The sequence below is a fragment of the Mauremys mutica genome, chromosome 9, assembly GCF_020497125.1.
Source record: "Mauremys mutica isolate MM-2020 ecotype Southern chromosome 9, ASM2049712v1, whole genome shotgun sequence".
Classification (NCBI taxonomy): domain Eukaryota; kingdom Metazoa; phylum Chordata; order Testudines; family Geoemydidae; genus Mauremys; species Mauremys mutica.
The window spans coordinates 3,418,319-3,432,225 of NC_059080.1; the positions used below are offsets into that span (position 1 = coordinate 3,418,319).

General features: G+C 45.2%; 1 protein-coding gene and 1 long non-coding RNA gene across 3 annotated transcripts in view; one reads left to right on the forward strand and one right to left on the reverse strand.

Annotated features, from left to right (window-relative positions):
• Positions 1–4,615: 4,615 nt before the first annotated feature.
• Positions 4,616–13,310, reverse strand: LOC123377576. Its single transcript, XR_006582245.1, has 4 exons — positions 12,976–13,310; positions 10,725–10,773; positions 5,011–5,611; positions 4,616–4,907 (listed from the first exon to the last, which is right to left on the reverse strand). It is a non-coding gene; the product is annotated as an uncharacterized LOC123377576 (long non-coding RNA).
• Positions 13,221–13,907, forward strand: part of STK26 (serine/threonine kinase 26) — a 55,732-nt gene continuing 55,045 nt past the window's right edge. Inside the window, exon 1 of one of the 2 annotated variants that reach the window (XM_045030623.1) lies at positions 13,221–13,308. The gene's annotated coding sequence lies outside the window, so the exon portion shown is untranslated. Of the gene's footprint in view, positions 13,309–13,569; positions 13,823–13,907 lie in introns of those variants that run through there. The other variant, XM_045030622.1, reaches the window with a different exon arrangement.

A 13,907-nucleotide genomic window follows, 5' to 3' on the forward strand; every position in this document is an offset into this window, starting at 1 on the left:
GAAATGTCTAGAGCCGCCCCTGGCTCCACGCAACTGACTACTCTCCTCAGGCCATAAAACTGCTGCATTACACAGCCAAATGTTACTGTGGTAAAGTCCTGCTGCGATCAGTTCTTAATACAAGTATGGAACTGGCAGCTTTCTGTACTCTCGCTAAGTTCCCCTCCTCTTCTAAAGAACTGGAATCCCCCCACCTGCTCAGAAAGAAATGAAGAGCGAAGAACTACTAAAGAAGATGAATACCGCAGCTGGCCTGTCTCTGTGGGATGATTTGACACTGCATAGTCCATGTGTCTCAGTATCCAACCCCAAGTGAGTATTTTCAGGCAGGTAACCCACCCCATGGGAAGGAATAATCCTAGAGCAAGAGACAGCCACCAAACAAGTAGTAGAACCAATGAGACAGAACTGATTCAGGGAGAGAAAACACTCTGAGCCTGGTCCAGTGCTGGAGTGATCCAAATGTGCATACATTAGGCTAGCTCACTGGTGGCCATTTCTTTCTGGCAAGGGCTCCATTGTCACTGATCACCTTGTCGGGTGTGCACAAACATGGGACGGCGGAGCAGTTGGAGTGGGTTCTCTTTTTCATCCTTACTGGCTGTGTTATACAGGAGGCCAGATTAGATGTTTTTATGAGCCCGTCTCAGAGACTCATGGCCTTTCACACCAAAAGGGATCATCATGACCTTCAAATTTATGATTCACAAACCTATGTATGAATCTTACAGGGTTTCTTTCCTCGTATTTGTTCCCCACATTCCCTAGAACGAGCAGTGGAGGATATAATACCTTGCACAATATCTACTCAAGGACAGCATTTCAGAGCTACAGGCCAGTGTGACGTGATGCAGAAATCAGAGATGGAACCAGCCCATTTCATGCAACCCCTGGAACCAACAATATATGCACGTTTTCTAGAGCGCTGTCTACTCTGCCATGATTACAAAACAGCACTGTAGGCGTACATGCTGCTCAACAGACAGTAAGGCAGTGCCCTGCCTCAAGGCGCTTACAACCTAAGCACTGCCTACTTCACAATGGTGCGTTTTTCACCACTCTCCTTGGGAGCCTAGTGCACAGGTCGCATCGCCAGGAAGGCTTCCCTGCTTTTGAAACGTTCATCCCTTTATTTCTAGTTATGCTCACAAGCACCAGCCTCAACACTTCCTCCCTATCATTTGTGTGAACATAAGAACGGCCATACTGCATCAGACCAAAGGTCCATCCAGCTCAGTATCCTGTCTTCCAACAGTGGCCAGTGCCAGGTGCCCCAGAGGGAATGAACAGAACAGGGAATCATTAAGTGACCCATCCCCTGTTGCCCATTCCCAGCTTCTGGCAAACAGAGGCTAGGGACACCATCCCTGCCCAACCTGGCTAATAGCCAGTATCCTCCATGAATTTGTCTAGTTCTTTTTTGAACCCGGACATGGTCTTGGCCTTCACAACATCCTCTGGCAAAGAGTTCCACAGGTTGACTGCCGTTGTGTGAAGAAGTTCCTCCTTTTGTTTGCTTTAAACCTGCTGCCTATTAATTTCATTTGGTGACCTCTAGTTCTCATGTTATGGGAAGGAGTAAATTACACATCCTTATTTACTTTCTCCACACCAGTCATGATTTTATAGACCTCCATCATATCCCCACTTAGTTGTCTCTTTTCCAAGCTGAAAAGTCCCAGTCTTTTTAATCTTTCCTCATTATGGAAGCAGTTCCATACCTCTAATCATTTTTGTTGCCCTTTTCTGTACCTTTTCCAATTCCAATAGATCTTTTTTGAGATGAGGCGACCACATTCACATGCAGTATTCAAGATTTGAGTGTACCCCTGATTTATTATAGAGGCAATATGATATTTTCTGTCTTATTATCTATCCCTTTCTTAATGATTCCCAACATTCTGTGTGCTTTTTCACTGCCATTGCACACTGAGTGGATGTTTTCAGAGAAACATCTGGAGAGTGTGTACACCCCCCAGGTGCTTATAGCTGGCTAGTATGTCCCTCCCTGATGTTTAACCAAGCCAAGTGTATTTTGTTCTATTAACTTTCCATATAAGGCACTGCCTCCACCCTTCCTTGATCCTTGTTGTTTCTCTTCCCTGAGTTTCTTCAGTTTGTCAGCATCTTTCTAGAGGTACCCAGAAGTGAATGCTAATATGGGGGCCCAATCCCACCACCACTCTGTGCTTAGACACAACACATCCTGCATCTTGGTGGGGGGACAGCAGGGGAGGGGCTGGGGACGAGCCTCCAGGGCCAGGAGCTCAGGGGCCGGGCAGGACCGTCCCATGGGCTGTAGTTTGCCCACCTCTGGACCAGGTGATCCTTGCGGTCCCTTCTAACCCTACGGTTCTATGATTCTAGAACTCGCACTGCCATCAGTGGAAGTGTCCCCACATTCCTTGAGATATTTGGATGCATGGTGTGGTGAAGGCCTCAGTCACACATGTACAGTCCCATTGACTCCAATGGGTTCACATGCCTATAGTTAAGCATGAGCTTAGTTATTTTGCAGAACCAGGGGCTAGAAGATGAACATGGATATTACTTAAAACTTGGTGTGACAGATGCTATGGACACATGGGATATCCAAACACTATTGTATCAACTCTATAAATGTTACATGTATCTGTATGAGCTAGGGATTGTATTCTGCTCCACTGGGCGGCTAATGAGTTTCTCGCAGCAACTAAAATCACTAGGGTTGGGGTGAGGGAAAGGCGATTAATACAAATCCCTGGACAGGTAACAAGTTTGGAGAAGCCTGCACTCCTGCACAGACCTGCTTTGACCTGACTCAAGAGGCCAGACAAAGGAAAGAATTGAAAACTGGAGAAAGTGACCACCCAGACATAGGGAGAGAGGTCATTCTCACCCAACTCAGCAAGAGATTTGAGACTCTGACCTCGGGGACATGCCCTGTAGGAGGAACTGATGCAACTTTGGAAGCGTCTCCATGTGGAAGATTATGGGTGACTGACTCCTGGTAAGCCCGACATGTCTAGAAGCTGTTTATTGTTTTCAAGCTGTGTTTTCCCTGTATTGCTTCTGTTCAGAATAAGGAGTACTTTGCTTTGTGAAAGCAAAGTGCTCACTGCTTAACTCTGTTATTGCCCCTGAGAAAACAGGAATGTTTCAGCCATGTCAAGGTGATCACTGCAAATTGCAGGAGTCTGCAACCTAAAACCCTGGAGAGGATGGGATAGTGGGATCCCAACCTGACAAAAGTGATGGCTAGAGGCCTGAGACTGGGGGGTGGGGAGGGGTGGGTGCCCCCAAGGAGACCATGAAGCAATGAGCAGTGCATTTCCCTTGGGAACTGAGACACCTGGAATCCCCAAACTTCTCCTGTTTTTTTAGCTGCAAAATTCCCTAGATGGATTGAGAAAAGTCATGCAGGCTCAGGGCCGAAATAACTACATACTGCACTTATAAAAATGTGCATTTTTCCAACTGAGCCACTTTCCTTCTTAACCCCCCAGAAATGCCTGTCCAATGCCCTAAAACACGTATCGTCACCCCCCTCCCCCCAACTCAAAATCCAAAGGCCCAGTTTAAATGAAATTATGTAAAGAATGGATGGGAATCAAAGTCATGCATGATGCCCTGTGTCGCATGGCATGGTTCAGCCTTGCACTAACTGAAGCAACCACAATATATTACATTTCTTTCTTTACCCTAGAATATATATTTTTGCAAGAACACCCAGATAGGCTATGTTAATTTCATCATCAGTGTTAGGAAACAGGCTCCTAGCTGGCAGTCCAGCTGCAGGGAGGGACCTGTGCACCTCTGATGACTCTGGCATCAGGACTGGAGCCAGTGAGAGTGTAAAAAACTCAAATGTAAGCCCGTCGAGATGAAAGGTAAGCCCATCTCTTCAGAGATTTGTGTGTGTTTTCTCTTAGGAACAATAAATCTAATCCCGCTGCACAATTGCAATATGTGAAACAGCCACAGGACTTCCTGGCACAAGAGCTCATAAACAAGCTTTCCCCACTTCCCTTTTGTGAAAGTTTAACTCTGCTCCACTAATCCGGCTTCTTCTTGTCTCTTGCCCCACCTCCCCCCGACTCCCATTAATATCTGAGTCAGCCTAGCAAAAATGTTGCCCTGTGGCAGCCTCTTGTAACATAGCAGGAAGAGCTGCCTCTGGAGTGTGCTCGTGACACATCTCTCGGGGTTTCTTTCTCACTCTCCAGTAAGTTATTTTGCTGCTTTTCCCCATTCACACGCTGAGAGAGAGAGAGAGAGAGAGAGGGAACCAATGGCTCATATATTCAGAAGCTCATTATCAGGGAATTGTGCTAGGGGACTCCTATACCTCCTCTTCCTCCGCCCCCACGTTCCCCGGCACTCGTATTTGCCATGTAGCTTAATCTTTGCAATGACAGTTTCCTGGACTGAGTGTTCAGAGCTCAACACTTGCCTACACAGGAGAGTGCTTGTCTAGATTTCATCCTCATTGTTACATATATTTTAATTACAACTCTGTCAGCCTTTCCTGGAAACAAAGACATTCAAGCACTAATCCAAACAGAGGTTACATCAAGCTTTGCATATTTTATTGATAGTCTTCTAGTGCACAGGCCATATAGTCGTCTTCCTGGCATTTACAGACTCCATTATCAGCTTTCTGGCCTTGATCCATGTCTGACTTCCTCATCGGAGCTAGGGAATCAAATGGATGTGTGGAGCAGCTGGACCCACCAGAGGAGAGCTCCCAAAGCAAAGTCAGAAGAGAAGCATGCTAATAGGGCAATCATCTGGTCTTTAGTGTACCGCTTCATTCACAGAAAATACTCCTTCTATGCAGTGCTGTACTGACATCCAGAAAGATTCCCGGCCCTTCTATTGTGCCCACGTGGACTTATTCTGTTTTCCATATCAATAACTTTGTAAATCTGAAATGACATTAAATAAATGTTCTCAAACTGGAAGCCCTGTCCCTTTGTATTTTCCTCTGAATTTAGGAAATCTTTTGTGCAAATAAGAGAGACCACATACCTTCAGTCTGAGCCCAACAATTTTGATACTCCTTTTTACTTCTGGCTCATCAATGATCCTGATCCAGGCAGGGTGGCTCCTTGCTCATATGTGGAATCCTCTTGAAGCCAGGCACATGCAAGGGTCTGCCCACATGGCTTCTATTGCAGAATAAGGGCCTACAACAGCGGTTCCTCCCTTTGCACCTGACTTCTATCTTACTAGTTGCTTCCTTGCTAACAGTCTGAATAGGTTTGGGTTGTCTGGGTCCTTGCGGAGGCAAGGAAGTCCTCTAGTTTAATACTTACATGCTCAAGTGGAGACTAATATCCTAGCATTGTTTTATGGGGTACTAGCCCTGTTGTCTCTTATTCTGAAATACTCTGACTACATCTGGATTGCCCTGTTTCCTCTATTTTGCTGTCAAATTTGCAAATATGTCTACGTCGTCTCCTCTCTTCTCATCCTCTTGTGGTTCACTTGATCCCTCCCCATTCTGCTCCAGTTCCTTTCTGTCCCTCATGAAGTCCTGATGGTCTCTTGCTCTATATCCAACACCTTTTGAGGCCCTGTGTCATGGCCAGCATCTGTATGTCTGCTGCTCTCCTCTCCATCTGCCAGCCTAGGGAATGAGAGAGAGAAATTAAACCCAGGGCTCTCACAAACCAGAGGCTTCGGGTAATTTTTCTGTGAGATTTGCTCTGTTTTTCTTTTGCTCAAGTTCCATGTTAACACTAAGGAGACTTAATTTGTTCTTTGGTAAAAAAGCAGTCTCCTTTGGAACCTGTGAAGAATGAATGCTTTGCTCCTGATTATTGCCTCTGTTCCTTATGCCAAGAATGTATCAATTTCCTTCTTGACATCACCTGTGAATTTAGGCTGGGCTTTAAAAGCCAAGCTGCATTCTTCCCACCTGGAACACCAACATGGGTAAGAAAAGTCATACAAGGCAAAGTAAACTCTGAGTGGTTCCAATGGGTGTAACTGATCAGAACTCAATAAACACGTTTTGCTGTTGAGCAATACAGAATAGAATCCAGCTCCCTGTCTCTTAGCTGTGTTGGCTCTATAGTGAAACAGGAATAAAAAGCAAGAAATGCTTCTGTCATCAAACTAGAGAGAGATTTATCAATAGGTGACTGAATGCACAAAAAGACCAGACCAGCTGAGTAAGAAGGTGCCCATTTTTAGTCATCGTTTTCAGAGTAGAGGCGCATTCTAACCAATCTAGCTGCTTGTTTCCTTCTTTCATCTTAAGTGGCTGATAGCCATCACCAATCCAGTGCGAAGAGCACTCTTTTGTCTTCCCCATTGATAGTACAGTATGAACGAATTCTATTTATGGTCGGCTAGCCACTCTTTGTGGCCTGTGTGCATCGTCTAAGGGACAGCAATCTTCTTCCAAGTGGAGTATAATTTTATTTCTATTGTTTGGCCGAAGTTTTAGTTTCTAAGCATCCTTCTCCACACTGCCACCCCCCACCCCTGTTCAGTGACTGCTTTGTCAGCCTCTTTTCAACAGGTACTGATAGCTGTGATTTGCCAGGCAGCCTTGGAGTTCTGCCCGTACTTTTTGTGAGCACTGTTGCCACGATACCAAACGTAGAGCAGATGTTTATTTCAACAGAGATGTCTCTAATTCCTTTTCAACGTTTTTCTCAGGCTGCCGTCGCGTGTGAATGCTGCTTTCTAGGAGCCAAGTACAGCCAGGGCCCAAGAGGGAGGCACTATCACTACAGCTGATTCAGAAGAAAATGGGGGTTGGAGAGGTCGGGGAAATGCAAAGAAAGAAAACTGACAGTGCTGGAAGTTCTTTAGCCCAAACGTTTGGTGGGGTGCTGAGAGTCAGGGGACTCCCCACCCAAAATGGTTTTTTAAAGACTAACAGCATTTTAATGGCTAATGACAAGTAATACCCTCCCTCTTCTCTAGCTGTTTGTTTTGTCTTCCTTTTCATTCCCTCCCCCCCACCCCCGACTTTTCCTCCTTTAGCTCATGTAACCTGGCCCTTCCCTGGACTCTCCTGTATCTCAACTGCTGCAGTTGCAACCAGATAAACTGAAGCTGGGGTGAACCAGAAATGCATTAGTGTTTGGAGGGTACACGCTCCCCTTCTTGAGGCAGTGTCTCGCGTCTGGGACTGACAAGAGGTGTCATTCATAGCTGGATGTATTTTCTTCCCATTTTTTCCTCTCTGGTTGTTTCTCCTCTTCCCTACTTCATCTCTCCTTTATCGCCTGTTGTCTCATTACCCTTTCTTTCCCAAGTTGTTCCTCTCTGGCTTCTTGATTTCTTTTTTGCAGGTGTGGATCAGCATTCCCACTCTGTGGGCCAAGGATGATCTGCTCACAGAAAGTACCAGAGCACCATTCCATCACTGCTCTCCTCCCAGATGTATGCTTCGGATGGTATGTTGGACAAATCCCACTTGGAAATTCACTTGGGTACTACTGTGACATACGCCTGGAGTGGATGCTTTTTTAGCATAGGAATTCTCTTCAGAGCCAGCTTCCTGTTGTTGCTCCTATATATAGAAATGTTTTTGAATTCTATAAATACAGTATGTGTTTTATTAAAAAAATGACAGACATGGATATGATGAAATAAAACACTGCCTGGGATGGAGGAATGATAAAACAGCAATAGAGCCTCTCACTGACTTCCTTTACCCCTTCTATGGTTGTGTTCACACTACTTTTGTATTCCAAGGGTGAGCTTTGGTGAAATTTCATTTCCTTCTAGAAGAGAAATTAGACTAGGGGAAGGGGCTCTTAAAGCATAAGTAACTGTGCTAGCAGAGATGCGAATCCATGAACACTTTCATTGGTGAAAGCTAACAAACTAACCTTCCAGTGGCGCAGATGGTACAGGATTGGGCCCCTGCGAGGTAGGTAAATATCCTCTTCATTTTACAGATGAGGATATGGTGCTAAGAGAAGTGAAGTGATTTCCAAAGGCCATATGGCTAGTCGGGGGTAGAGCCAAGAATAGAAATATGGAGTCTTGGCTTCCACTACAGTGCAAACTAGCTTGTGTGTATAACCACTGCAGAGGGAAACCATAGGCCCAAATAAATAAATAATTCAATAAAAGACAACTTTTCTGGCACAATAAAAAAGGGCCTTGGGAACTGTGTAAACTATTCTATTGTACTGCACTCAAACGTTTGGATCGGATATATCTGTAGTGCAGGGTAGCACAGATTGTCTGGTACACAACATGCACAGTACAAGTGCGTGTAGCTGTATTAATGAAACATTTTGGAGAACTCCAGTTAGTGTGGAGTAATCCGAGTTGTGTGCTAGCTTCTGTAGGTTAAAGTTAGGTCCTTGGCATTCGGTGCAATTTGTTTTGTTTAACAGGAATAATTATTTGAAGAAAGAAGTCAGTTCACATCTATAACCAGCCTTTTGAAACCAGCCAGCCTTGATTAAACTTTTTTCAATCTGTTCTACTCAGAGTGGGTGTGAGTATTTCATTGTTCAAATCACACTCCGTTAGAGCACTCTCTCCATACCAAAGCAGTCAAGAAAATGAGACCTAGATATTAATACTGTGCCTTCAGCAGCAAGATTATCTAGTTTCTGACCTTTTCAGAATGAATTTAATCTACAGAAGATTGACTTGTTTAAACCAGCTTCTGTATTAAAATACATAACTCACTGCAGTGAAGGTGAACAGTATACCTTGAACTTCTGATCAAGTAGTTCAGTTTGCTCCTAACTCTTAGTCACTGTACTGACTCACCACTGTTTTTCCCTATCCACCCTCCTTATATCTAATATAGAACACCTGAATAATGTCAACTCACGGCTTTTTGTTCCTACTAAAAAAGATTATAGTGTGTGTCAAAGAAAAACTCTCAGGAAAAAGAGAGAGAATTAAAGCCACGTTAAGGCCAATGACATAGCAACAGCTTTTCTCTTACAGAAATTCATCTGCTCCCTCCTATAGGGTTTCCTTGGTCTTTTTATATTGTGTCCTGTATGTGAAGTGCCTGTTTTTGAGAAGCTCATATGGAGAAACAACGGCAACAGGGACTTACCAGGCTTTTCATATGGTGGCATAAGCAATAGGCCATCTGAGCCTTCTTAATTAGTAAAAGCATTAGTACTAGTTAATTACAGGCTGGTAAATAATTCTCTAACAATTTACTTGGTTCTTCTGCTAAGATTCCTCCACTTCACATCCTGGCTTGATAGTTCAGTCATTACACAACCAGCTGTTTTGTCATAATTCCCTCTCGGGTTTTTCTCTCAGTCTCCTAACTGAATGTGATGTCACTGACTCACTGCCACATTCTACTAGAACCTTCTACTTTTACATTTTAACCTAGAGCCTGACATCCCTGTCACTACAACGATTCACAAATCTGCCGTGTATGTGACCAAATAGAATTACTGTGGAAAATATACTTATCATTCGTACCCAACTTACCCTTCTCCTCCTTGCATTCCATTCAAGAAGCTGGTTACAAAAGATTTCATATTATATTCAGGAATAGATATGGGAAGAAGTTGGAAATCCTTGTTTATGAGATTTTGGGTTGACATCTGTAGAATCTGAAGTCCACATCGCCTGGAAGTTTCAGTGGTTCTTTCCCAATGAATCTACAGATAATATTGTGGTATGCTGTATCTTGTAATAACGCAGGCTGAATACCTGTTTTCAGACTCTGGGTACCACATACCAGCTAGCAGTATTTAGTGAATTTCTGCACTAGTAACTTATTTTTGTGATCTTTAATAGATTTTCAACTTGACATTTGAAGAGTGCACCCCTGTACGACTCATCAACTGCAATGACATAATGGCAACAGGAGATGCAAAAACTGCAGCTTTCAGGGCATTATAAGTGGCAAAATCTCCAGATGGTGCATCATTAAGAACATTCTTTGCTACTTGAGTTTTCCCTAAATAGAAAACCAGTCAGCTCCTATAATGGAGTCTGTCTCTCTGTTTCAGATTTCTATGCAGAATGTACACTTTGTATAAAGACTTCTCATACTTTATTTCTTTCAGTATTCAATATCCATGCTCGAAACTCTCCTTGTCAATATTCCTCAGCTCCTAGTGAAAGTTTGCATCGCTGCAGTGTTCTTGGTGCGGAGCACTACGTAGCTAATGCATTGCTACTCTCATGTGAAAGATAAATGGGGGGTGGAGATGGCGGAGGGAGGGCAGCAAGTTCAAAATGACATGAGAGCTTCACTTTTTCCCCATTTTGTGCCAAATGAAAAGGAACACCCTTCCCGTTGTTTTTTATCATCGGCACCACTGCAGGTACAGTGTCACATAGCAAAGAGCATGTAACTCTTTTAGTGCTACAATAAGCTCCTCTCTTCCTGCATCAAATACTGTAGGGATATTTACTTTGCATACATCTGGAGAAAAAGGTTTTCTCTGAGATTTTTAGTTACGAGTGGAGGGAGAACCAAAGGACTCAATATGTGGGCACTAAACAGATGTGGATTTTTTTTTAGTGAAAGGGTTACTTTGGTATTATCATAGAATCAAAGGGGTGCATAGGATGTAGGGATGGCTTTCAGACGGGAATGTGTGAGAGAAAAGAGTAAAACCAATTTATGCTGGGATTACTAACATCTAGGGCTCCAAGGAACAACACAGAGGACAACTAGTGCAGAAAAATCAGCAGTCAACATCAGACTTAGAAGAGGAACAGAAGGGAGGCTGTGCGGTAATGAATTAGCAGATTGAAAAAATTTCAACCCCTACCACAAATACTGGGATTTTTCCAAAGTCATGATGAGTTATGACTGGACCACTGAAATATAAAAATAGAGACAAAATTAAGTATTAATGAGCAGAATGAATCTGCACTATTCAGAAATCTGATAAACGGAGATCTTTAAATTTTATAAACTATAAACTGCTGTACACTGCAGTTAAGGTTGGGTCAGGTCCTTTATTAACAAAATCTCCCACTTTCAAAGGTTTCATTATTCGGCCAAAACAATTCCTGAATCTTGGCGTACAGTACAAGCTCTCAGAAACTACCCACTTTAAGTAATCTACCCATGAGATTGGACTCATTACAGGCTTCCAGGTAACTAACATGCATTTTATAACTTTCACTAAGAAGGCTTTTAAAAATACATATTTTTAAGCTGGTGGGAAGGAAATTAACATTTTAACAAACCAACAAGTCAGAAAGTTCCAATTTAAGCCACAAGTCTTATCCTTAACTAACATCATTGTGGGGTTTTGTTTGATTTTAAACCACAGTCAGTTAAGGATGGAACATCTGCATTAATGTTGAATTTCTTGGCTTTAGATGGTTTTAGCCCAACCTTAACTTAAACAGAGATGTTTTGTATTCAGTGCCATATTGGATGTAGCAGGCAGTGCTTCATGTTGAAAAAGTGGGAGCCACTTAAAAATACTGTCTTCAAATGAAACCTGCATAAGGGAACATCCTTTAAATAACTATTTTGTGGTAGGTATGATTTGTGTAACCGTCCAACCTAGTTCCTACACCCTTGGATTGGATGAAGTAAACCATTTCCTGGCCTGGGGAATGCACCAACCCTATGAACTCATGGAACTCCTATCAGTTTTCAGGGACCTCCCTTGCAAGCAGGGCTTTAAGTGCATGTAGTTTTCACAGGTGAATGGAGGAGGTCTACTGCCTCTGGAAAGGATTTCCCATATGAGTGGGATGGCCCTGCCCTAATGTAGGCAGGGTGGCCCACACTGGTGAAAAGGCTGTGATCTTGATGCAGGTATTTCCATATGGGTATAACCCTGACCCCAATTAAGTCAATAGCTATATTCCTATTGATTTCAGTGGAGCCAGCATTTAACCCTCTGTCACTACAGTTGCATAAGGGCTTTTATAAGGATGATGGGCACAATTTTAATATTTGGGGAGGAGAGAGCATGATAGCCAGGGGCCCAAAAAAGCAACTAGATACTCCAAATGCTTTTATCCTACACAGTCCCATAAATATAAAAACAGAACATTTGATCCACAGCTAGAAAGAAAAAGTACTGCCTAATTCAAAACAATCTCAATTCTCTTCTATATCACAGGAGGCACTGAGCACACTTGGATTATGGAGGCATCAGACAATGGAGTAAATTTTCAGTGCAGCTGATACATTGTAGGAGACAGGACTGTTTTGGATAAAAAGGCATTTTAGACTTATTGTGGAGGCACTATAGTAGGTTTCACCTATAACTATACATGACCACAGGGTGCTAAGTACAGAGAAATGTCACCTGAAGTACAAAGTTTCCTTCCCTTCAGACACAAAGCAGCATTGCCCATCATAGGAGGGAGGTAAAGTGTAGGGTCAGAAGGTTCTGTGGCAGCTGAGAGAAATAACTGGAGCTGGACAACTGAAAAATCAGTGTCAAGAGGGGGAAATTATTGATAAGGAAGAAGAAACTCAGGAGTTGGTTCACATCTTAGGGGATGAGCTAGCTATAATATAATATATGGAGATATACCTATCTCATAGAACTGGAAGGGACCCTGAAAGGTCATTGAGTCCAGCTCCCTGCCTTCACTAGCAGGACCAAGTACTGATTTTTGCCCCAGATCCCTAAGTGGCCCCCTCAAGGATTGAGCTCACAACCCTGGGTTTAGCAGGCTAATGCTCAAACCACTGAGCTATCCTCCCCCATATAAAAAGAAAAAAGTTGCTATGTCTGGGTGTTTTCCAATGGGGGGACAGTGAAATTCAGTCCAGTGTTAAGTTCTAAAAGAAGAATGAAAGTTGGTGTTTACAGTTCTGCTGGAGGCAGCCAGTCAAGCAGAGAAACTGAGCCACAATGAAGTGAGCGCTGGTTTCAGCACACCAGCAGTGGCTAGCAGTGGGAAGCCAATGACAAGAGAGGACTTTGCCAACTCTGCATGCTCCTGAAGCGAGGATATGGAAGAACTGTGGACTACTGGATGAACAAATCAAAACATAAGACTTGCATTTGTAAATGTTACCAGGATGTCAAGTTAAATATCTACCTAGTAGTTAAATACAGAGAAGCCTGTACAAAAGGCCACAATTACTAGGCAGTTTCCCAGCTTGAGAGATGGCCTCAAAGGATCTCCAAATCTCCTTCATATACTGGATCAACTCCATCTTCATTAAGAGACCAAGTGCCACGGGACAGCTGAACACGGCAGGTCTTCTGAGAGGTTGGGGAGGAGAAGTTTCCTGGTAGTTGATAAATAGCATCCCTGGGGACCTGCCTCCTGGATGGGCCTGGCCCGGGGCACTGGGGACGGTCAGGTCTGAAGGGAGTCGCCGGCTTGCTCTGGTCCTGGGGCCCTGAACTGGAACAGGATGTGAGCTCTGTGAGTCCCACTCCCAGCCTGTCTCCCAAGGGTCTGGCTCTGGCTCTGGCTCCGGCTCCCGCCGGGGCGAGGCCCAGGGCAGTGCCGGGGGCAGGTCTCCTCTCCCCAGGGCAGCCTGGGGGTGCGGGCACACCGACAGCCCCAGCCCCTCACCCCCACCCCGGGCTCCGCCCGCCGCCCGCGGCCCCGGCTCCCCTCCCCGTGGGCGGCCCCGAAGGCGGGGGGCGGGTGACGCGGGGCCGTGTCCCGGCGGCTCCACCCCGCGCGGCCGGAGCCCAGTAGACGGAAGGACGGAGCCGCCGCAGCACAACAGCTTCCCCGAGCCCAACATGGCGCTGGCCGCCGCGGCGCCCTGAGCCCAGCCCCGGCCTCGCCGCCCCGCGCGGACCTTCCCGCCCCACCCCGCCGGGGCCATGGGCAGAGCGGGCGGCAGCCGCCGGCCAGGCCGCGCCTAGAGCCCCGCCGCGCGGGCATGGGAGAGCGGCGCTAGGCGCCCCGCAGCGACCCCCGCCAGGTGAGCCCCGGGCCCGGCCCGGCGAACCGAGCGGAGCGGAACCGAGCCTGGCCCGGCCTAACCAGCCCCCCTCCGGCTTTGTCCT